Here is a 26,599-nt window from a genome sequence, read left to right on the forward strand (position 1 = left end):
AGGAGCTGCTTAGAGTGTCTGCCACAATGTTCTGATCTGAAGGAATATAGACTGCCTGAAGAGTCACTTGATACTTGACAGCCAGATCCCATGCTAGAATTGCCAGGTGACAAAGAAGTTAAGATCATCTTCCTCCTGTTTGTTGATATACCACATAACTGTGGTAATGTCTGTGAATACCTTGAGAGGCCCAGAAGAGAAAAGACGATGAAAGGCCTGAAGAGCCAGTATAAAAGCACTCATCTTTTTGACATTGATGTGATCCTTCTGCTGATGAGGTGACCACACTCCTTGTACCTTCAGGGAGCATAAAGTAACTCTCCATCCCACATCTGAAGTGTCTGTGAACAGATCCTGAGATGGAATCTGTGAACAGATCCTGAGATGGAAGAGGAAAATGAAAATGGAGCCCTGGATTCAGAGACAAACTGCTGAAGTTCCTTCTTGAGACAAGGAAGAAGAGGAACTGTAAAATCTAGAGGGTGCGCATGTTGAAGCCACACTGACTTCAGAAACCACTGAAACTTCCTCGTGTAGAGTTTGGCCAAAGGGTGCATTGGAATAGTGGAAGCCATTAACCCCAGAGCTCTTAGGACCTTCCTGGCTGTAACGGATGGAGGGGAAGAAGAGTTTGAAAGTACAAAATGAGGCTTAAAGCCTTTGGAGGAGGCAGGGATGCCAGCACTGGCATCGTCTGAATCCTGTAACTCAGAAAGACATGATCCTGAGAAAGAGTCAGGGAAGACTTTTTGAAGTTTATTATGAACCCTTGGCTCTGAAGAAAAGAAATGGTAAAATGAAGATTTTGCTAAAGGACCTCCAGAGAGGATGGCTGAATCAGTAGGTCATCCAAGTCAGGAAATATTTGGATCCCTTGAAGCCTGCAAAAAACAATCACAGGAGCAAGGCATTTGGTGAACAACCTTGGGGCAGTAGAAAAGCCAAAGGGGAAAGCACAGAACTGAAAATGTCAGGAATGAACAGAGAAATGCAAAAACTCTCTGAAAACAGGATGGATTGAAATATGGAGATAAGCATCCTTGAGATCCAAATACACCAGAAAGGCCTGAGGGAGCAAGACAGGAAACAGAGTCTGAAGGGACAACATCTGAATGGAAGGCACCTTCAGAAAACTGCTTAGATGAGAGAGGTCTCGAATCAGTCTCCAAGTACCCTCTTCTCTGGGCACTAGAAACATCCTTGAATAAAACCCCTTCCCCCTTTGGGACACAGACACCTCTTGAATAGTACCCTGAAACAAGATATATCAAAGAAACTCTAGGAAAAAAGTAAGTTGTTCCTGAGGAGGCTGAGGAATGCCTATAAAAGGAGGATGAGATATCCACACCATGAAGCATGCCTGGTGATTGACAGAACCCAAGAATCCTGGATGATGTGAAACCAAATAGGAAGAGAAAGGGAAAAGTGATTAGGAAAGAGTAATGTGTCTGGGAACAGGCGGCTAGTCAGACACCACCTGGTTTGTCAGGAAAGGAAGGCTTTTGAATCCTTGCAGTCTGAGTGGCCTTAGCAGGAGGATCCCTTTTATCACCCTTTTTACCTTTAGCACGAGGATGAGACTGCCTACAAACAAAGACTGGCTTAGAAGGATAGTTTCTCTGAAATTTAGGCACAGGAGAAACAAACACATGGTTAAGGTCCTGTAAGGCCTTTCCCTTGTTTTTTCAAAGCTTCAAAGATTCAAAGTAAACTTTATTGTCATTTAGGACTACACATGTGTAAACCTAAACAAAATTACAAGTATCGGCTCACCATAAGAGTACAGAAAAAGCATAGGATACAAGTACACCATTAAGACACATCAAGTAAGGAATTAGAGACTCATGACTATGCTACAAGAAGATAAGAAATAAGCTAACCCTGAAGAGACTTAAACCAGCAGCCGCTTCCCTAAACAAAAGTTTATTATCCAGAGGAGCATCCATCAACTTAGCCTTAATATCATCAGAAAAATGTTGAAGCCTAAGCCAAGAATGCCTCCTCATTACTGAACCAAAAACAGCAGCCCTAGAAGAGGCATCATCTGCATCATAACTACATTTGATTGAATAATGAACTACTTGAGAGGAAGTCCCTAGCAAGGAAAGAACAGAAGATTTACTCTCAGAGTCTGGAAGAACAGAAAAAAGCTAACAATCCCAAAAAAGAAGAGCCAACACATGCCTAGATATATGGGTCTGATAACTCATTTCCCTAAAGGATAGGCTAGCCAAAGTATAAATATTCTTACCCAGCCTGTCTGTGGTTCTGCTGTCCTTGTCAGAATGACAACACAGAGGGGTCAGCAGCAGGGCATTTGAGCAAAAAAGAACAATCCTCACCCTATAAAACCTATCAGGCTTTTTGGGAGCAAGCGGCAGAGAAGCAGGTGCTTTAGAGGAAATGGAAAAAAAAAAACATCCAGTAAAGCAGCCAAAACAGGAGGAACAGACACAGGTTTAGGGGAGTCCGTGTACGGGAACTCAAAGTATCACATATGGATATCAGATACCTGAGCACAATTCCACTTAAAAAAAATTCCATCATCTTAAAGATTGTGTCCCCAAAGAAATTTACTAAGAAGGGGTATCCGGACCATTAGATTCCTCCTCCTCTGACCCGTAGTACAAAGGACATGGAATCTGATTATAACAAGTAAGGGGTTCTTCATCAGAATCCAACTCTTCCTCAGAAGAATTCAGTTCTCTGGGCTTTTTAAGTGGAGAAGAGGACCAAGGAGGAGGAGCAGAAATGAAAACCCCTTGTAGGGTGTGAAACTAAAGCATTAAATAACCCCCGAGTAAAGGCCTGCTACTCACTTTGTGGATCCCTAGGAACAGAAGAAACATGTTTAGTTTTCTGTTTCTTTTTTAAGGGAACATCTGCCCTAGAAAACTGAGAAGGTTCTGACTCAAGATGGCATTTGACAACCATAGTAGGAACTTCTTACCTAATAGGAATCTGCAGAACCCCCCTTGTCCCCTCAGAAACAATCAACTGTGGTTCCCCATGAGTGTCTGAAATTGACACCTGCAAAGTCTTGTTAGACATGTTACCTGCCAGATCTTCACCAGCCTCCAACCCAGACAGGAACATTCCTATCCATGGTCATGAGAAAGCATCTGTTTTCCAGGCCTGCTTGCAATGAATGCTGGAACAGAATTTCTTTAACTGTTTTGAAAGGATGCAGTTAGATCTGTTTGAGGAATTCCTTGTAGTTGGATCAATTCCTGGAAGTCCCTTGATTATAGCTTTCATCTGTAAAGGTCTGCCCTGGACCTGCTCATCTTGCCTGCAATAATATTTTGCTCTGATGAAATATGTGATGTCAGAAGGTCAAACTGAGCTAAGTTACTAAATGTCAGGCTATTATGATAACTCTGCAAAGGGGGTAAGATCTAGCACCCCTCCTGTTTTTGTACCCCAACACTATGACACAGGTTTATATGTGGTGTACTAGGCTAATGGCCCTGGGGGCTTTACAACCCTAGCCATATGATTTACCTGGCATATTGCCACCCAACCCTAGTTCCCAGTGCCTCTGTCAAGTAGAGCCACTGGAGTTATCCATGGGGTGAGTTTTCTGTTTACTATCCACTCATCAAGATTTCTCTTGAAGAGGGTCAGCGAGGTGCTCTGCTTGACAAGAATGGGAAGTCTATTCCATAGCATGGGCAGTCTCTGGGTTATGAACCTGTCCTTCCAGCATGTTCTGTTGATTGCGGTAATGAGGTTGAGGTCCCTGGAGTGTGTGGTATGGAGGGATTGGGATTTCTTTAGATGTAGCATTTCTAACAGAGCTGGGTCAGACATGGCTTTGTAAGTCAAGCAGAAATTGCCTCTAAGTAGGCGATATGAGACAGCGAATAGTTGGAGATTTTTGAGTCTGTCCATATAGGGCAAGTGTTTAAGGCCTAGGATCCTCTTTGTGATATACTTTTGCGGCCTCACCAGTTGTTGCAGGTGTCTAGTGAGGTCCATGTCAAATGGGGCATTGCACTCAATGATTGGCCTAATGAGGGAAACATAGAGGGAGACAGTGACCTCTTTCTTCCTGGATGCAAAACCCTTAGTAATGAGATGTGGCACCTAGAAGGACTGTCTGACCACAGTGGCAATGTGGTGGTCAAAAGAGAGGTTGCTGTCAACCTGAGTTCCTAGATCTCTTATAACGCCTTCTGTGCTCAGTGGACTACCATCAATGTGGTAATTCACGGGAAGTGGGTTTTTCCTAAAGGGGATGAAAATGCATCTTTTGGCATTGAGCTTAAGTCTATGGTTCTGACACCAGTTGTTGGTCTCAGTGAGGCCATTCTGCAGGATGTCAACATCAGTTGGGGAATTAATAATAGCTCCCAACTTGCAATCATCTGCAAACATTGTCAGCCAGAGTCCCTTCGTGTTGGCCTGGACTTCAGAAAAATAGATACCTTTATTATGATTACTTGTAGATGTGCTGGGGACTAAAGATAATTTAAGGATTCTGAAGCATTTATTATAGCCATTATCTCATTGACATGTATGTGCTTTAGTCTGCCATGTTTGTTTCATAGATCCTGAACTTTCAACCCTTTGGATATAGCTTCCCAAACAAAGTCGGGGGCATCTGTGGTCACAAACTCAGTAAGAGAAGGAGGGAAAAAGGGAGACCTGGGCTGAGAGAAAATTGGTCCACTCACCAAAATAACTCCTTTCTTACAAATCCCAGTACTGGGATGTAAAAAAAATAAAGGATGTTCATGTTAGGACCAGACTAATCTGAGGTACCACAGAATTTTCCTCATGTGAATTCTGACCAAGCGAATTGTGGTAGTCATAGAAGCCATGAAACCCATAAACCCGAGATATTCTCTGTCTGATGTCAGAGACTGCTTGAAAGAAGATCCTGAACCTTTCTTTGTATGGGTCTTCTTTGTCCTGAGGAAGAAAAGCTTTTTCTAGGGATGTATCTAGAATGCATCCCAGAAAGACCATCCTGTGAGAGGGAATGGGAGATGATTTCTGTAAGTTTTCCTGGTACTCCAGAGAGCACCTTGACCCATGAAAGAAACTGTGGACATTTGGAAAAAGAATCTGCAAATATAATGCAGTTATCCAAATGTAGAAAGATGAGAATGGCTATCAGTCTGCAATGAGCAATTAATAAAACCACACACTTTGTAAATATCATTCTTGCAGTAGTTAGACCAAAGAGTGTGACAGAGAACTGAAAATGTAAGCCACTTACAGAGAACCGTAAAAAGTCTGAATTCATTGCAAATTACTACATGATACTGATCAGCTTTTAAGTTGAATGTTACCAAAATGTCTGATAAGATTGAAGAGGGGTAAGAGAGACTGGAGGAACAGCATCATGAACTTTGGGATGTTGACAAAGAGGCTGAGAAAGCAGAGGTCTAGGACTGGTCTTCACATTCTTTCTTGGCTACAGAAAGATTATTGAATTAAAAAAAAACTTTTGTTGTCTGATCTGAGGGATTAGTTTTATGATCTCCAGACACAATATTTGTTCCAGAACTGAAAAAAACAGGGAAGTTTGGTTTGCAGGATGAGGATACATAATCCTAGAAAAGGATGAAAGGACTCACAAACCCTTGAAAAGAATGGAAGGAATCCCACTGTCATCTGTATCCTTGCTGAATTATTCTCAGAACTCATTGGTCTGAGAGTATCTGATGCTACTGAGGAAAATGTAGACTTAACCCTTTGGACAGATCTAGAGGACTGCCAAGGTGGATGGGGAGAATCTTTATGGGACAAATAATCAGTCTGACCTTTTGGACTATCCTTGGCTTTGGGATCCCCCACCCTCACCCTTTCTTTTTGAACCTCCTTGGCATTGTATTTTTTTTTGAAGTTCTGTTTATTGTACCTTGCTGAGACTGTTTTTTTTTCTGTAAAAGTACGTAGAATTGCAAAGAAAGTTCTTATTGAACTTAGAAAAGAAGAGTTGAAAGATCTTTCCTCTTTCATCAAAACTTTTAATGCCGTCAGCAGCAGAGGGGCGAAACAATGCCTATTTGTCAAAGGCAGAGTTTAAGCTTTTAGCTCCATCACATTCTGATAAGTCCTGAGAACAAAACCAATCAAACCTGCTTATAACTGTCCTAGTAATTGCTGCTCTGGATACAGCATCACACAGAATCATAAGAACAGTTCAGGGAGTGTTTTGGTTACCTGAGAAGCAGGGACTATTAAAGAATTTAAAGATACTTTAACCTCTCAAGAAGGAAGGCTAACTATTAACTTCATGTTGTCAAAAGAAGCCAGGAAAAACTGTAACTTGTGGGCCGGGCAGATTAAAATTCTTAAAATTAAGACAGCAGAAGAATAAACTTTCTTCCCAAATCAAATTCTTCCCAAATCTACACATTTTTCTCATTCTTGTCTGAAAGAATAGGGTAATCATTCACAATATGATGGTTTTCCTAAGGAAGTAACTGCAGGATCGGATGTAGGATTAGAGAATACAAATGCAAGTTAAGTGTCTGGGCTACTATGCATAACTTCTCAGACATTTTAGGGGTAGGCGATAAACTGTCAGGCTTACTGCAAGCTGTAAAGAAATCATCCTTGAAATCTGATAAAACAGGAGTAACAAATGCAGGTGAAGGAAAACACAGCTGAAACAAGTTATAAAACATTTGCTGGGAAACTCACTTTTCATTCTGTTCCCACTGAAATAATTCTTTCATTTTAGTTAAGGTATCAGAAGAAAACATAACTCTTTGGGGGGGGGGGGACTAAAGAAACACGTTCTTCAGAATCTTCAGCTTGAGAAGTATTTATGGCAAAAAACACTCACCTTCCAGCCCCTGCTCATCTGACTGGAAATTAGTATCAGAAAGAGGGTGATCTCTTCTGCTTGTAGAGCTCTGTGCAGAAACAAGGTTTAAATAATCAAAGGCTTGCAATGAACATTAAGCGAAGCCCAGTTGTATGCTTAACTTTTAATCTGGACTCTTTTGGTAAGGGTTTGTAATGTCGGGGCATTTTGTGAAGAGCACAATTTGACAACAGGGAGGGCATCTTCTAGACACAATGTTGGAATGTTAACTGCAAAGTTATGAGGCCATGACAGGCCAGAGGTTTGGCTGACTAGAGATGGCACAGGAGGCTTTAAGCTGGTAATGATCTCACTCACCATTATTTCAGTATGTGCCTTGAAGGTTAAATAGTAGTCAAGCGTGAAACCCAAATATTTGTAGAATGTGTGCTGGGACAGTTGAGAGCTATCTGTCTCTAGAAGGGAAGGGAAACGCCCTTTGGAGAACTTTTGGTGGTGTTGAACAATATTGCTGTAGTTGGAGAAGTGTTGAAGGTTAGCAAATCAGGTAAAACTGGCTGCAAAGAACGTTAAGGTCATTGTGAGGGAGGTTCTGGAAGTTTAATGGAAAGACCAAATGTGTTCAAAATATTATCATCTGTGTAAAGGGTGGTGGTGATGAGATCAAGTGATGTGGTAATGTCATAATTGTATAAAAACAAGCATTGTACTGAAGACAAAACCCTAGGACACGCCTTAAATGAATATTCATTTATCTGAGTAAAAGTCTTCTGATGACATTTTAAATGGGGTATGTTCCTGAATTGTGAGGAAACCCTTAGAAACGTGTGTTTGTTATCAAATCTGAGGAAGATGTGGGTGGGTGCTATAGCTCTTTTATTAGCTTCTGTATGGAATTAGGTGCCTTCAAACCATAGTAGAACGTGGGAGTGTGGAATCATGAGAGGATGCCTGGGAATTGTATAGTCAGATGAAGTCTATCCTGAAGTTTTTTTTTTTGTTTTGATAAGAGGGCAAGTTTAAAGGTAGATTAATTTCTCTGGGGGAGGACGCATTGGTTTTCTTGAAATTTTCCGTGGTTAAAGGTTTCATAATAGGAAAAGATCTTTTTTCAGGAGGTGATATCAGTCTAGGCAATTTCTCTGATAACTTCAGAACATCTTAGGTTGAGAAGCTATGACATTGTATTTATTTCATTAGTGGGCTGATATAGCTGCCTTATTACGTTGCTTACATTCTTTCCTGAGGGACTCATATTCTACCAAGTATTTATTGTCCCTCGATTTCTGCTATTTGTAGCAAGCAGTAACACTTCTATGCTTTGAAAATGAACAATGCAACTTTTCATGTAGCAAAGAAAAAAGCTATATACAGGGTTCGGTGCTTAGAGCAGGAAAAAGAATAAGAGCAGGGACACACGTCACATCTGAGAATTAGGATCTGCAAAGAAAGAGCATTTGATGGTTTACAGTCACCTGACAGGTCAATGCAAACTGAGGAGGTAGAGACTGTTCTGTGTGCACTTCATACCATGAACATAGTTTCTGAAATAATGTCTTACACAATACTAGGATAGCCATGGAATTAGGCTAGAATGATCTGTTTCACTTTTGAGACTGCGTGTGTCCTTATAAAGTTCCAGAAATTGGGAACATATGGGATGCAGCAAACGAGGGTCATATTAATACACTGAAAGCTATGTTTGTAATACATGGAATACCTGACATAGTGGGCTATGATAATGGTCCAGAAAATGAAAGTATGGACCTCAACAGATTTTATCAGGTAAAACAGAAATTATGATATATGACCTGTCATCCAAAAAGTCTATATTCCATTGGTCTTGTTGAGACAAGAGCTCGTCCTGTGAAAAACCTCATGAACAAAGCTCAGAGCATGAACAGTTACTGTTAGTAGATGTACACTGTGCTTCATTGAAATATAAAACACTCCTTGCATACTGTACTGCTATCAGCAGCTCGGCTCTTAATGGATATAGCCTAGAAAGTAAAGTATCGACTTTTACTACCTTACTCATACCCAAAATTATGATTTCTACACAAGAGAGACTGAAAGTAAATCAGACTAGATGAAACTTTTACTAGGACAGAAAAAAACATATGCATTCTACTGTGAAAGAGTGGAACAGATGGAAAGTGCAACAAATTCTGAAGTAAAGTATCCAGAAGGAATAATTGTTAAAAAGCGTAAGTAGCCAAGATCATTCACAGTTCATAATGAAGACAGAAAATTGCTGAGAAGGAACCAGAGACATTTATTCAAATTGAATATGTCCTAAAGAGCCTATAATAAAAGCAAGAGATGCGTTTGAGATGATTCCAGCTGAGTGAAGTGCCAGCGATTGTCTAGGGAAGTATCTGGGAAGGTGACTACAGAGGCATTTCCACAACGGGCAGTCAGTTAGCCAAAAACCTGAATGCAGAACATCGTGATAGACTGCCTTTCTGGGACATTCTTTTTCCAAGTACATCAGCAGTAAAAATACAGTTCACTGACTCTCACATACTCAGAATATAGTAGATTATCAAGAATGCTTGGAAAATATTCAGACAGCAGCAAGGACTGAAAAATAATAAATCGTGTCTTTTGAAATTATGCTGCTAAAATTTTGTACTAGTATAGTGTTTCTGTTTTTACTGTGATGCACTTAAAAGTACAAATAAAAAAGGAATACTGAAATGCTCTAGAATTTGGGAAAAAAGTACATTTTGCCCAAGAATAAAAATTTATAAATGATATATTTACTCTGTGTGTGCGTGTTTGTTAGTATTTTCGTTTTGTACATGAAAGAGTTAATGAACATACAACAAAAAACAAAAATTGAAATGTTTTTGAATGTTTTAAAAAAAATGTGTCAAACTGCATAGCATGTGTGTGTGTGTGTGTGTGTGTGTGTGTGTGTGTGTGTGTGTGTGTGTGTGTGTGTGTGTGTGTGTTTGTGTGTCTGTGTGTTTGTGCATGTGTGTGCACATGTATATGCTGCATGCACGCAAAAGAAAGAAACACTTCATTTTTATATAAGTTTAAGGCCTGCTACCTCATTAGATTTATGGTGAATCTTTGCTTTAAAAGAGTGTGTTATAATGTATAATTGCACAGCTTTATGAAATTGGCACATTAGCCTGTACCTCAGTTAAAACAATGTGCATCACATGGTCTGATGTGCTGTACAACAACTCAGTTTGAAACACATATACGTTGATGACCCTGGCTGCAAACAAATGGATTTAATCTGATACATCAAATGACCTCTTGGATCAAGTTTCTTCTCATTCTTTTGTTTTAGGTCCCCTCATAAAGCTACTTCCCTAATCGGATTATTTTCTCCCTCTACATTCCTGGCATCAAAAAGATTGAAAAATGGGCTGAAAAACCTTTTGTTTGCAGCCGGGTTCATCTACGTACATGTGTTTCAGACTGAGCTGTTGTACAGGACATCAGACCATGTGATGCACATTGTTTTAACTGAGGCAAAAGCCAATGTGCCAATTTCATAAAGCTATATCCCCATTACTTTATGCATCCCCAGTTCTAACAAACCTAAATAAAACCGACCTGAACAAACTATCCACCTGCTACAACAAAATCACAAGGTGCACAAGCAATGGCAAATCTCACTCCCACCACTGACAATCCCCTACACTTATTGCACTGGCTCGAATTTCCCACTTTACTATGCTACCACCAACTCACCCTAGCTCATCAAATACTATACCATCCTGAGAGAACCCCTGCCTTGACTGGTCTCCAAAACTTTTACAACTCAAACAAACATTTACGATCCAGTAATAAAACTCTGATCAGCACAATTCCATGTAAAAATAGCTCTGGCAAATCTCTCTTCCCTAATGAAGTCGCTGAAACATGGAACACCCTGCCCCCTGACCTCAGAATACAAAACAGTACTTCTACATTCAAAAACCTCCTTAAATCTTACCTTTACAGTAACCGCTTTTGTAACTGTAATCCACCCTCCTGAAACCCCACCTACTGCAAAACTTTAATTTAAAGCAGTTTCTGCTGTCAGTCCCTCATGCTTCTGGTGCTACCAGCATTTATTATCTACCAATGATTATTGTACATATTCTATATATTGCTACTTAGTAAATGCCTATCTTCTAACTTTGCTCATTTTGTATTCTGCATATATTTTTCTATGTATAACACGCTTCCTAATCTGCTACTGTCATTTCCCACTTTGTAACAAAAATGTTGTTTATGCTGTATACATATTATCTATTATGTATAGCATGTTTTCCTAATCTACTACTATAATTTCTAACTTTGTATCAAAATGTTGCCATTACTTAACTTTCAGTAATTTCTGGAGCTTTTCTCCCCAGGACTCCGCTGAAAATGGACACTTGTTGTCCAGTCGGATTATCCTGGACTTTTGAATAGTTCCTGTGTGGCCCATTTCCTTACTTGGATAGAAGGAAGCTTCTTTGTTCACCAATGGGAGTGGGGAGCTTTGAGGTGTGTATGGTTACCTTCTCCCCCTGACTGGAGAAGTCTGTCCCTGGAGGAGTGACCTCAGCATAAGAATCTTGTAGTTTATTGGCCGTTTTGAGCCAATTTCTAGCTCTTTAAAGTTCTCTGTATAAAAACCCGCTTTGGCGCGGCTTTGCACGATTTTGTGCATAGTCCAGCATCGGGCAGCACCGCTTAACCAGGCTTAAACCATTCTTGGCTACACAAAGTCTGCTCTTCACTTTTTCCCTTAGATCTGATCTATTCTCTTAAGTAAAGACCTTATTCTAAACCTATAACTCAGCACTGCTCTTACAAGCAATTATACAAGTTAGCACTAATAAACTAATAGCACTACATCATCATATACTCCCTAGGAATACTCGCTCCCCTATTGCTCCTTTTGTCAGCCTTAAAGGAGTTACTTATACTATACCGGCATGTCCAAAGGTCAGTTGCCAGTTTCCACTCCAGTCCAGCTAATGAATCTGGGAATCCTGAGGCAATGTTACAACTGCCTCATGTACACAGACAACCCTCTCCTCCTCCCAACAAATACTAATATATGTGAGAGATGCAACCATATAGCCAAACTGGAGGCTAAGCTCTCTCACCGCAATACTGGTGCAGCCAGTCAGGTGGAGAAGGTAACTATACACACCACAAATCCAGTCGCACATAGACCTACCACATCATCAAATCAAACACATAAACACACTAAAACATACTCGGAGGCTCTAAATACAAATATGCCTAAACAGCAGAGACCTCCAAAGCAGACATCCAAGCAACCTCTACCACAAAACAAAGAAAATGAAGCACATACTTCACAAAATCAGTGTGCCAAACAGTCACAGCCCTTAAGGACAAACAACACACCTGATACACTTGTAATAGGTGACTCTATCATCAGGCACACTGATGTCCCACTCACCAGGCTGAACAAGGAGAAGGTCAAGGTGAGCTGCCTGTCGGGTGCCAGGATCCGCCACATAACACAAGCACTCAGGTCACTCCAAAGCAAGTACAAATATGACTCTGACATCATCCATGCTGGTGTGAATGACCTGAGCCGTACCTCCCTGGACTACATGAAAAGAGACATAGAAGAGCTCTCAGATCATGTAGCCCAGACAGGTATGACCCTGACCTTGAGTAGCATCTTACCCTCACCAAAAATGATGCCATAGTATAAAGACAAAATGATCAATTTTAACAATTGGCTAAAGTTCTGGTGTCATTCAAAGGGGATCCACTGTCTGTCAGCCTGGGATGACATGCTCGACAAGCCACGCTGCTTCGCTAGGGACGGCTTGCACCTGTCACCTCTGGGCTTGCGGATACTGGCAAAGGCTCTTGCCACCCCCATAGTGCCTTTTTAGGCAAGGCTCAAAAGACAAACCCACTTCCACAGACAACACAAGGAAAAACAAACTAAGGGTAATGCTACTCAATGCCAGAAGTCTAAACCTCAAAATGCAAGCACTCGAGTCTCTCCTCAGCATGGAGAATATCGATGTCTGTACAGTAACAGAGACCTGTTTCAAGGCTCCCGAGAGCACCCTAGCACTACCAGATTTTACCTCATACCATGCTTTTCGGCCTCAAAACTCAGACCAAACCACAAAAGGAGGGGGAGTATCCATATTCATCAAGGATACCCACACCTCCAGGTTAGTGGCACTGCATGAAGCATCAGAAACCATCCATGTGCAACTAACAGTGGGAAAAACTGCATTTCAGTTTATAGCCTGCTACAGACCACCATCCCAGACTCTGGAACCTCACATGGCTTTCCTGAGAACATTGGAGAATATGAATGTCTCTCCAAATACCTTTATATTGGGTGACTTCAACTGCCCAAGCATAGACTGGGAACACGACTCAGGCCCTAACAGTCTAGCCCAGAGGTTCCTGGAATTTATAAACTCAAATGCTATGGAACAACTGGTCACCACGCCTACAAGAGGGGTAAACATACTTGACCTTGTCATCACAAACATGGGGACTCTATGCTCTACACCAGAGGTACACCCCTCATTGGTAAGATCAGACCACAAATTAATCTCGCTGGGCATCCACATCCTGACCCACCCACGACCCCAAAAAACCACAGTAAAAAACTTCTCCAAGGCTAATTTCACACTCCTCAAAACCAAGGTGAAATCACTCAAAGCCCCCTGGCCAGTGGAAACTACAGCCCAAACAGCAGAGTCCTATATAAATGCATTCTATGGACATCTTCAGGAATGCATGGATCATGCAATCCCAAATAAAACCAAGACCCAATCCTCCAAAGGCAGACGTCCTGTCTGGTGGACCACAGCCATAAATAAATTATACAACAAAAGGAGAAAGCTATTGCAGGATAGAGCAAAATCCCTCAATAAGAAGGCATCACTGATCAGTACTAGCAAAAAACTATGGTCCCTCATAAAATCTTCCAAGGCCAGCTTCGAGAGAAAAATTGCACAAGACACTAAAGATAACCACAAGGCTTTCTTTAGTTATGTTAGAAACCTGGGTGGCAACTCCCAGATATGCTCGGAGTTAGTCCAAAATGACAGAAAATACACTGAACCCGCAGACATTGCCAACATCCTGGCGGACAGGTTCAGTGCAAACTTCTCTCCCTCTTCCCCCCCAAAGGAGCAATTATCTATCCCAGCAGAGAGTCGTCTCTCTGTCATCACAGATGCTCAGGAAGGAGCTGCCCTCTCCAAAGCAAAAACACAGCATCAATGGGACCAGACGGTGTTCCGGGCTGCATCCTACATGAACTCCAAGAAGAGCTAAACCCAAACATAAAACTACTGTTCAATCTCAGCCTTACTACAGGATATGTACCCAAGGAATGGCGTACAGCAACAGTGGTCCTACTCCACAAAGGTGGAGCCTCAATGGACCCTGGGAACTATCACCCCATAAGCCTGACTAGCCTAGTCTACAAGGCCATGGAGCGGATCATCATGGGACTCATAAACAAAGACATTGGGGAACTATAGATGCTAGATCCTACACAATTTGGCTTTGTTAAAGGCAGATCCTGCCTCTTGAACCTGGTAGACTTCTTTGAATCAGTCACCAAGGCCATAGATGAAGGGAAGGTAGTCCACACTGCCTACCTGGACCTCGTAAAAGCCTTTGACACCATACCCCACACTGGCATCATAGATAAGTTCTCCAGCCTAAATATCAACGCCTATGTCATAAGATGGGTTACAAACTGGCTCAAGGACAGAACCCACATGGTCAGAATTGCAGGAGCTATGTCAGACTCTAAACCTGTTACAAGTGGCGTCCCACAAGGCTCAGTCCTGGGACCACTCTTGTTCGGTATATATTTTTCAGAGGTACAGGCCAACATGGGAGGACTATGGCTGACCAAGTTTGCATATGACTGCAAACTGGGTGCCATAATCGACTCTCCAGCTGACACACGCATCCCCCAAAAGGGTCTCACAGAGATGGACAACTGGTGCCAAAGCCATGGCCTGAAACTAAATGCCAAGAAGTGTATAGTCATACCCTTTGGAAAAAACAAAGTGCCCACAAACTACCATATAGGCGGTAATCCATTAAGTATGGAGGAAGTAATTAGGGACCTGGGAACCCAAGTTGATAGTAATCTCTCCTTTGACAACCACATTGCCAAAGTGGTTAGAAAGACCTTCTATATAGCCCACCTCATCATGAAAGGGTTCACATCTACATCCAAGGAGGTCATTGTGCCCCTCTACTCATCCCTCATCAGGCCCATAATTAAATACAATGCCCCGTTTGGGATGTACCTTACCCATCACCTGCAGCAACTGGAGAGACCACAAAAGTACCTCACCAAGAGGATCAAGGGTCTCAAACAGATGACCTATGCTGCCAGGTTAAAGAAATTCCAGCTCTACTCAGTTGCATACTGCCTACTTAGAGGCAATCTGTGCCTGACTTTTAAAGCCATGTCCAATCCAGAATTAATGGACATGCTCCACCGCAAAAAATCCAAATGCACTAGAGCTATGCGCTCAAGGGATTTGAATCTCAACACAGAAATTAATTGGACATGCTGGAGAGACAGATTCTTGACCCTGAGGCTCCCAGTACCCTGGAATAGAATCCCAGTCCATATCAGGCAGAGCCCCTCACTGACTCTCTTCAAGAGAAATCTTGACAAGTGGATGGGAGATAGTAGGTCACTCCGGGGATCACTTCTGTGTCACTACTAGACAGAGGCTCAATAAAATAACCAAAAAAGGCACAGTAAAACCCATTTTTTAAGGGGTGGCGTAAGCCAAATGCACGCTGGCTAGGCTGATGAATGCCCTAGGGCATATAGCCTAGTATCAACCTATGAACCTATAGTAAACAAATCTTAAATAAAAAAATGAAGAAACTAAAGCCAGGGAGAGTAGCTGTCACTGTACATGACATTAGGAAAAAAATTAGGAGATTTTCTGATGTTCCTAATATTCCGCCCTTTGTCAGCTGGTAACAAAGTTAATAGTAAAAAGCCATTTTAGGACAACTCCAGATGGAGTACTAGTATGGTCAAGTGACTTACTTGGTCAAAAATATGCATGTGGAGATTGAGGGAATAAAACTTAGGACCAAATGATTACATTCATTAAATCATACCTAGGACCAAATGATGACATTCATTAAATCAAACCTAAGACCAGTGATGACATTCGTAAACTCAAACCTAGGACAGATGATGACATTCACTAAATCAAACCTAGGAACAATGATGACATTGGTTAAATCAAACTGAGGACCAAATGATGACATTCGTTCTATCAACCCTAGGACCAAATGATGGCATTCATTAAATCAAACCTAGGACCAATGATGATATTCGTTAAATCAAACCTAGGACCAAATGATGACATTCATTAAATCAGTCCTAGGACCAATGATGACATTCATTAAATCAAACCTAGGACCAAATGATGACATTCATTAATTCAAACCTAGGACCTATGATGACATTCGTTAAATCAAACCTAGGACCAATGATGACATTCGGTGAATGAAACCTAGAAGCAATGATGATATTCGCTAAATCAAACCTAGGACCAAATGATGACATTCATTAATTCAAATCTACGACCTATGATGACATTCATTAAATCAAACCTAGGACCAAATGGTGACATTCATTAAATCAAACCTAGGACCAATGGTGACATTTGTTAAATCAAACCTAGGTCCAAATGATGACATTTGTTAAATCAAACCTAGGTCCAAATGATGACATTTGTTAAATCAAACTTAGGACCAAATGATGACATTCATTAAATCAAACCTAGGACCTATGATGACATTCGTTAAATCAAACCTAGGACCAAATGATGACATTCATTAATTCAAACCTACGACCTATGATGACATTCGTTAAATCAAACCTAGGACCAAATGATGACATTCATTTAATCAAACTTAGGACCAAATGATGACATTCATTAAATCAAACCTAGAACCAGTGATGACATTTGTTAAATCAAACCTAGGACCAATGATGACAGTCATTAAATCATACCTAGGACCAATGATGACATTTGTTAAATCAAACCTAGGACCAAATGATGACATTCATTAAATCAAACTTAGGACCAAATGATGACATTCATTAACTCAAACCTAGGACCATTGATGACATTCGTTAAATCAAACCTAGGACCAAATGATAACATTTGTTTAGTCAAACCTAGGACCAAATGATGACATCCATTAAATCAAACCTAGGACCAATGATGACATTCATTAAATCAAACCTAGGACCAATGATGACATTTTTTTTAAATCAAATCTAGGACCAAATGATGACATTCATTAAATCAAACCTAGGACCAATGATGACATTTTTTTTTAAATCAAACCTAGGACCAATGATAACATTCATTAAATCAAACCTAGGACCAAATGATGACATTTGTTAAATCAAACTTAGGACCAAATGAGGAAATTCATTAAATCAAACCTAGGACAAATGATGTCATTCATTAAATCAAACCTAGGACCTATGATGACATTCATTAAATCAAACCTAGGACCAATGAAATCAAACCTAGGACCAAATGGTGACATTCATTAAATCAAACCTAGGACCTATGAGGACATTCATTAAATCAAACCTAAGACCAAATGATGACATTCATTAAATTAAACCTAAGACCAAATGATGACATTTGTTAAATCAAACTTAGGACCAAATGATGATATTCATTAAATCAAACCTAGGAACAAATGATGACATTCATTAAATCAAACGTAGGACCAATGATGACATTCATTAAATCAAACCTAGGACCAATGATGACATTCATTAAATCAAACCTAGGACCAAATGATGACATTCATTAAATCAAACGTAGGACCAATGATGACATTCGTTAAATCAAACCTAGGACCAATAATAACATTCATTAAATCAAACCTAGGACCAAATGATTACATTTGTTAAATCAAACTTAGGACCAAATGATGACATTCATTAAATCAAACCTAGGGCAAATGATGACATTCATTAAATCAAACCTAGGGCCTATGATGACATTCGTTAAATCAAACCTAGGACCAATGAAATCAAACCTAGGACCAAATGGTGACATTTATTAAATCAAACCTAGGATCTATGATGACATTCGTTAAATCAAACCCAAGACCAAATGATGACATTCATTAAATCAAACCTAAGACCAAATGATGACATTCATTAAATCAAACCTAGGACCAAATGATGACATTCATTAATTCAAACCTAGGACCAATGATGACATTCATTAAATCAAACGTAGGACCAATGATGACATTCGTTAAATCAAACCTAGGACCAATGATGACATTCATTAAATCAAACCTAGGACCAAATGATGACATTCATTAAATCAAACGTAGGACCAATGATGACATTTGTTAAATCAAACCTAGGACCAAATGATGACATTCATTAAATCAAACCTAAGACCAAATGATAACATTCATTAAATCAAACCTAGGACCAGTGATGACATTCATTAAATCAAACCTAGGACCAATGATGACATTCACTAAATCAAACCTAGGACCAAATTATGACATTTGTTATATCAAACCTAAGACCAAACAATGACATTCACTAAATAAAACCTAGGACCAAATGATGACATTCGGTAATATTTCAGTATCTTAATGCCCTGTGCTGCACTGCTAGAAAGTTTATTAAGTTAAACTCTCCTGTTCAGTCCTTTCATTAAAAAATCTAGCTTCCTAATGGAATATGAATTTTTTATACTAAGTAACATTCATTGCTACTTTTTATGTCTGCTTGTTTTGTGGTTCTCAGAACTGTTTGTTTGTTTACATACACACATGCACACACACCCCCACACACACATGCCCACACCCACATGCACAGACATGCACACAAATACATCCACCCACACACACATGCAGTTGCACACAAGCATACAGATGCTCACACACACACACACACACACACACACACACACACACACACACACACACACACACACACACACACACACACACACACACACACACAAACCTACCTACATAGAGGGGGTGAGGGAAATGTCAGTGTGTTTTTATAGTCACCTGGTTGAATGGGGTCCAAGTCTTGTGGTCAGTCAGTATGGTATGTAATTCATGAGCAGATGATGTCAGCATGGGCTAAGTAATCTGTGGTTTCCAAAGATATAAATGATTAATTGTTTAAACTGGCTGTAGAAATTAGAAATTTTATTTTATTTTTTGACTGACTTCAGGTGTCGCCTTCTAAGGCCTACAGTATAGTTTCATAGGTTTTTACTAAGCTTATTTCTGCAAGCACATCAGTAATCGTAGTCATATCACTGCTGTAGTGAAAAGGATGAGCGAGTTCTCTCTAAATTGAATATAATTTGTGTTAGTACCTGACATGAATCTGTGAGTATCCATCCAGTCATAGTTTGCTTTGAAAGTTATTAGGGAGGTACTTTGCTTGATATGTAGAGGGACTCCCTCCCAAAGGTAAGGGGGTGCACTGGGAAAAAAAACTATTGTGCCAACAAATGTTGTTGATCTTGGAGGTTTAGGTCTTTGGTTGGGGTGTTTTCAGACTGTTTGTTCTGTGAAGGCAGAGCAGATAAGGTCTTTCGTAACAAGAAATGCTAATAGCATTTGCCTCCTAAGAACGTGAATATGATGGAGTAGAAGGAGAGGAATTTAAGCAGTCTGGGCAACACAAAGTGGTTTGAAACAGAGATTTTTTACAGGAATGTTGGGGGTTTTCAAGTTACACAAGGTGCTTTGATGTACAGTTCAAGCAGAGGCATTGTATTCAGTGATGAGTGCAGTAAGTGAAGACACTAGATGGACAAGGGCATCATTTGACATAGATGAGGTCCCCTAACAGATGAGCTGGACAATGCAGAAGGACTTCCTAAACACAAAAGAGGTGTGGAATTCAAAACAGAGGTCACTGTCTGAGTCGGTACTCGGGTCTAGTAACTGATTTGAGAGGGAGAGAGAGAGAGACAGAGAGAGAGAGACAGAGAGAGACAGAGAGAGAGAGAGAGAGAGAGAGAGAGAACATTATGATACAATGAGGAAGTAAGTTCTTTACTCAAGGTAACTATGCCAAACATCTTGGCATCAAGAGGAGCTTGAGGGTAACAAAACAAGTATGGGTTTGATCCAGAGCCTGCTGCAAGATATGGCTATCACTGGAGGAAATGATAACTGCACCTAATATGTAGTCATCCACAAATGGTGCTATCTAGAGAACTTGGATTTCTGATTTAATTTCTGAAAATAAATGCCATATGAAAGGAGACCCAAGATGGAGCCTTATGGAACACCACTAATGACATCTCTGTGACTACGAAATAACTGTATTGTGTAAATGTGATTTTCTGTCCATCTGGCACCATAAGCGGTAACACTGAGGCTATAGATTTAATACATGATACCTACTTGGAGACTCACGTTAAAGGCCTTAACATAGGCAAAGGAAGCAGTAAAAAAATTCTGGCCCTCATTAAATGTGTCTATGACCTCATCAATGACATTGACTAGGTGGTGTAAACATGACCACATTTTAAGAAACCCAAATAAATTAGGATCAAATGTTTGGAGCTTGGCTAGATCGTTGTTGATTAGTTCAGCAATAATTCATTACATGGTTTTACAGATCATTTTATTAAGACTAATAGGCATGTATTCACCCAGGTCAGTTGTGGGATCACCTTTGTTGAGAGGTGCATATGTGCTTGTCTTCTAAGCGTTGGGTACATAGCCTGTGAAGAAACTAATGTTAAAGAGATTAAGAAGACAGCTACTTGGTAGTTGAATTTTGAAAGCAGGTGTCCTGAAATACTGTTGGAATCCAGATAAATAGTGTTTTTCATTTGAGGTGGAGTGACATGACTTGATCTAGAGAGCTCACAAGCAGGATAGTAAGGGAAAAATTGGAAGGGCAATAGAATGTGCTAGAGATAAGACATTGTAGCTAAATTTGTAGTCAAGAATGTTAGTAGTAGTTCTATGTCACAGTGGCATATGCCCCTGTAGATACTTTCTAGCGATCTGGGTATTAGATTACACATTTTCTAATGAAACTGAAGAAAGCCTTGTTGTTTTCCTCTGTATTGATAGCTACTCTGAGTTTGTGCTTTTGCAGTCATTGATGGTTCATTAAAAGATCTTTCTTAATGCTGCTACAGTGAAGATGAAAATACATTTATAAAGAGACATGAGCTTTTCTCCTTGATGTATAAGGGAACTTCACCATACGGGTATACTTTTGAATTTCATAACATTCTTGTACTGGATCAGAATAGCTTCTTAAATACATTTAATCAGACTCTGTAAAGCTGTGAAGGACATGTAGATAAGGGTAGCATCACAAATTTGTTTGGAGGAATATGGCAGATGTAATTGTCCAGGGTATTGGAAAGCAGTAATAAGTTGAATTTATAATAATCCTAAAACATAATAAGGTTTTTATTGAATGGAATATTTCCAGTCTTACCAAAGATGGCCTACAGTTCTTCTACAAAAGTTTTCACATTCCATGTAAAGGCTTGTCCAACACTTCTCTGTCTCAGACATGGAAGTGTTTCAAACCCCTTTTTGCCACTGTAGTGTAGTCTTGGAGTTAGTATGTATATATATATATATATATATATATATATATATATATATATATATATATATATATATATATATATATATATAGAGAGAGAGAGAGAGAGGGAGAGAGAGCGAGAGCAAAGGGGGTGTGGTTTTGAAACACATCTGTGTGTGAGACAAGGTAGAGTTGGACAAGTAGTTACTTAGCTTGCTGACGAAATGAAAGTTCAGTGAATGACCTTTTGATGCTTATTCAATGGTTAGCCCATTAGATGGCCAAACAGAGACCTCTGACAGAACCCATGTAGTTAAGAGTTATCGGTGCCTCTTCTTCTGTTACTACTGGCATTCCACAGTGATGGGCTCTCACCTCTTTGGTATTTACTTTGTGGACCTTCAAACCAATATCCTTGGACTATAGTTATCAGAGTTTGCAGACAACTACAAACAATGTGTTATTTGTTCATCAGCTGATACAGGATGCTCCAGGAAAGGTTAAACTATACAAACAAATGGTCAAGAACAGCAGTCTCAGGCCAAATGTAAAACATGTAATATGGTTTTGACTGGTAAACAAAACATTTCTGCATACTACCACATAAATGAAAAAAAAAAACAAAACTGTCATCAGAGATCACAGCATCTTATCCCATGACCATTATAACTAACCGACAGTCGGGAGATCCTTTTATGGGGACCAACTAATATCCAAGTTGTTTTCCCTTAAAGGCAAAGAACTTTTACTTCCCCTGTACTCATCAGCTATCCGACCTGTTATTGAATATAATACCCCTTTGGTATGCACTTGTTGAAACATGTTACTCAAACTGAAAGACCTCAAGGATTCTTAACTTAAGACATCACTGACCTCAAGACCACAGTTATCCTGACAGACTGGCAGCCTTTTTGCTGACCTTGTTCTCTCATAGACTCACCTGTGGTCATCTATGTGTAACCTTTACAGTAATGGAAGACCCTAATCTTAACCAAGTATGCATTTATAAAACAAGTGGTTCACAAATAACTGCATAAAAGACCTAAATCTTCATCAGTCAGTTAAGGACATGATGGCATATCCCAAAGCATTCTCCACCAATGGAACAAATGTCCACTACTCATCAAAAAGAGGGTACATTTGCCATTTTAAGGTAGATCTCAACAATCTGATGAGTTGCTACAAATTCTTAATGGGTGCATCATGTTGCTGTCCTCAAAGAGGAAGGAAACTATTTGGCTAGGTATCTAAAGACTGATCACCTCATATCAAACTATTATCATACGAAGGGCAAAGGCTGCAGCTAAGTAATCTGATTTAAACAGAGATGTAGTGACATGTGGTGTGATATAGAAGGGGATCAGCTGGTACCGACAGTATAAAGGAGGTCTGTAGTATTGACAGAGGGGGGGAGATTCCACTAAGGAGTTCAAATTTACAAATTCAAGTCATTTCTATGTGTGTTGGTTGGTGGTTGTACAGGTTAACCAGCTGATTGAAGAGTACTCAGTTATCCCATAATAATAGCATTTGGCTTAAAAGCTAACATTTCAAACGGAGTTAGGTAATCAGTTTGCACTAAAGGGGAGACAGAAGGGTGGGGTCTGTTGTTAGTGGTGATGTGGTAATTGGTTTTGCTGAGATGTTTTAGAACCTATATAATTTCTAGATTGATATTGTACAAAATTTTAAATGTTACAGTGGGGGTTTCTGACAGATACAGCTATGTCCCCTCATTATCTGGCCTCCATGAATTCATGGTAGGCATAGTACCCTAGTAAGTAGGAGGTGCAACTGTACTAAAGTTAAGTCTTGATAACTACAAAAATATAGATGTCACTGAGGTGAAGTAGGTTGGCAGTTCAGGTCTGCACTGAGCAGAGTGCACCTGATATTGTTCAGATTGGAGGTTTGCAAATGCCTCTGTTTATGAGTTAAACATTTCCTACTAAAGGCACTATAAGAGTAGTACAAGTTCTAGCCAGTACGTGAATGCCATGTGAGAAGAGGTGGAAGCCATCCCTACTCAAACAGGTGAGTCTGATGACCATCTGACCCCAGATAGATGTCTACTAAATCCACCTAGAGTGACACTAGTAAACAATCCTCTGACTGTATCAAATTATTTTTTCTTAGAACTTGGGTATCATTCATGGTGAGATCAGAATGTTGTTTAACATTAGTGTCTCACCTTCCTCCATGACCTAGGTGGTGAGATCAGAATGTTGTTTATAGTTAGTGTCTCACCTTCCTCCATAACCTAGGTGGTGAGATCAGAATGCTGTTTAACATTAGTGTCTCACCTTCCTCCGTGACGTAGGTGGTGAGATCAGAATGCTGTTTAACATTAGTGTCTCACCTTCCTCCGTGACCTAGGTGGTGAGATCAGAATGTTGCTTAACGTTAGTGTCTCACCTTCCTCCGTAACCTAGGTGGTGGATCAGAATGCTGTTTAACGTTAGTGTCTCACCTTCCTCCGTGACCTAGGTGGTGAGATCAGAATGTTATTTAATGTTATTGTCTCACCTTCCTCTGTGACCTAGGTGGTGAGATCAGAATGTTGTTTAACATTAGTGTCTCACCTTCCTCCGTGACCTCCATGACCTAGGTGGTGAGATCAGAATGTTGTTTAATGTTATTGTCTCACCTTCCTCCATGACCTATGTGGTGAGATCAGAATGTTGTTTAACGTTAGTGTCTCACCTTCCTCCATGACCTAGGTGGTGAGATCAGAATGTTGTTTAATGTTAGTGTCTCACCTTCCTCCGTGACCTAGGTGTTGAGATCAGAATGTTGTTTAATGTTAGTGTCTCACCTTCCTCTGTGACCTAGGTGGTGAGATCAGAATGTTGTTTAACATTAGTGTCTCACCTTCCTCCGTGACCTAGGTGGTGAGATCAGAATGTTGTTTAATGTTAGTGTCTCACCTTCCTCCGTGACCTAGGTGGTGAGATCAGAATGTTGTTTAATGTTAGTGTCTCACCTTCCTCCGTGACCTAGGTGGTGAGATCAGAATGTTGTTTAATGTTATTGTCTCACCTTCCTCTGTGACCTAGGTGGTGAGATCAGAATGTTGTTTAATGTTAGTGTCTCACCTTCCTCCGTGACCTAGGTGGTGAGATCAGAATGTTGTTTAATGTTAGTGTCTCACCTTCCTCCGTGACCTAGGTGGTGAGATCAGAATGTTGTTTAATGTTAGTGTCTCACCTTCCTCCATGACCTAGGTGGTGAGATCAGAATGTTGTTTAATGTTAGTGTCTCACCTTCCTCCGTGACCTAGGTGGTGAGATCAGAATGTTGTTTAACATTAGTGTCTCACCTTCCTCCGTGACCTCCATGACCTAGGTGGTGAGATCAGAATGTTGTTTAATGTTAGTGTCTCACCTTCCTCCATGACCTACGTGGTGAGATCAGAATGTTGTTTAACGTTACTGTCTCACCTTCCTGTGACCTAGGTGGTGAGATCAGAATGCTGTTTAACTTTTGTGTCTCACCTTCCTCCGTGACCTAGGTGGTGAGATCAGAATGTTATTTAAAGATAGTGTCTCACCTTCCTCCATGACCTAGGTGGTGAGATCAGAATGTTGTTTAACTTTAGTGTTTCACCTTCCTCCATGACCTAGGTGGTGAGATTAGAATGTTGTTTAACGTTAGTGTGTCACCTTCCTCCGGGACCTAGGTGGTGAGATCAGAATGTTGTTTAACTTTAGTGTTTCACCTTCCTCCATGACCTAGGTGGTGAGATTAGAATGTTGTTTAACGTTAGTGTTTCACCTTCCTCCATGACCTAGGTGGTGAGATTAGAATGTTGTTTAACGTTAGTGTGTCACCTTCCTCCATGACCTAGGTGGTGAGATCAGAATGTTGTTTAATGTTAGTGTCTCACCTTCCTCTGTGACCTCCGTGACCTAGGTGGTGAGATCAGAATGTTGTTTAATGTTAGTGTCTCACCTTCCTCCGTGACCTAGGTGGTGAGATCAGAATGTTGTTTATAGTTAGTGTCTCACTTTCCTCTGTGACCTAGGTGGTGAGATCAGAATGTTGTTTAACGTTAGTGTCTCACCTTCCTCCATAACCTAGGTGGTGGATCAGAATGCTGTTTAATGTTAGTGTCTCACCTTCCTCCATGACCTACGTGGTGAGATCAGAATGTTGTTTAACTTTAGTGTTTCACCTTCCTCCATGACCTAGGTGGTGAGATTAGAATGTTGTTTAACGTTAGTGTGTCACCTTCCTCCGGGACCTAGGTAGTGAGATCAGAATGTTATTGAATGTTAGTGTCTCAACTTCCTCCGTAACCTAGGTGGTGGATCAGAATGCTGTTTAACGTTAGTGTCTCACCTTCCTCCGTGACCTAGGTGCTGAGATCAGAATGTTTTTTAACGTTAGTGTCTCACCTTCCTCCATAACCTAGGTGGTGGATCAGAATGCTGTTTAACGTTAGTGTCTCACCTTCCTCCATGACCTAGGTGGTGAGATAAGAATGTTATTTAACGTTAGTGTCTCACCTTCCCCCATGACCAAGATGGTGAGATCTGAATGTTGCTTAGTGTTGTTGTTTAATGTTAGTGTCTCCCCTTCCTCCGTGACCTAGGTGGTGAGATCAGAATGTTGTTTAATGTTAGTGTCTCACCTTCCTCTGTGACCTAGGTGGTGAGATCAGAATGTTGTTTAATGTTAGTGTCTCACCTTCCTCCGTGACCTAGGTGGTGAGATCAGAATGTTGTTTATAGTTAGTGTCTCACCTTCCTCCGTGACCTAGCTGGTGAGATCAGAATGTTGGTTATAGTTAGTGTCTCACCTTCCTCCGTGACCTAGGTGGTGAGATCAGAATGTTGTTTATAGTTAGTGTATCACCTTCCTCTGTGACCTAGGTGGTGAGATCAGAATGTTGTTTAACATTAGAGTCTCACCTTCCTCCGTGACCTAGGTGGTGAGATCAGAATGTTGTTTAATGTTAGTGTCTCACCTTCCTCTGTGACCTAGGTGGTGAGATCAGAATGTTGTTTATAGTTAGTGTCTCACCTTCCTCCGTGACCTAGGTGGTGAGATCAGAATGTTGTTTAAAGTTAGTGTCTAACCTTCCTCCATGACCTATGTGGTGAGATCAGAATATTGTTTAACTTTAGTGTCTCACCTTCCTCCGTGACCTAGGTGGTGAGATCAGAATGTTGTTTAATGTTAGTGTCTCACCTTCCTCCGTGACCTAGGTGGTGAGA

Source organism: Protopterus annectens, chromosome 2.part1 (assembly GCF_019279795.1).
Source record: "Protopterus annectens isolate FY-2018-M chromosome 2.part1, PAN1.0, whole genome shotgun sequence".
NCBI lineage: Eukaryota > Metazoa > Chordata > Ceratodontiformes > Protopteridae > Protopterus > Protopterus annectens.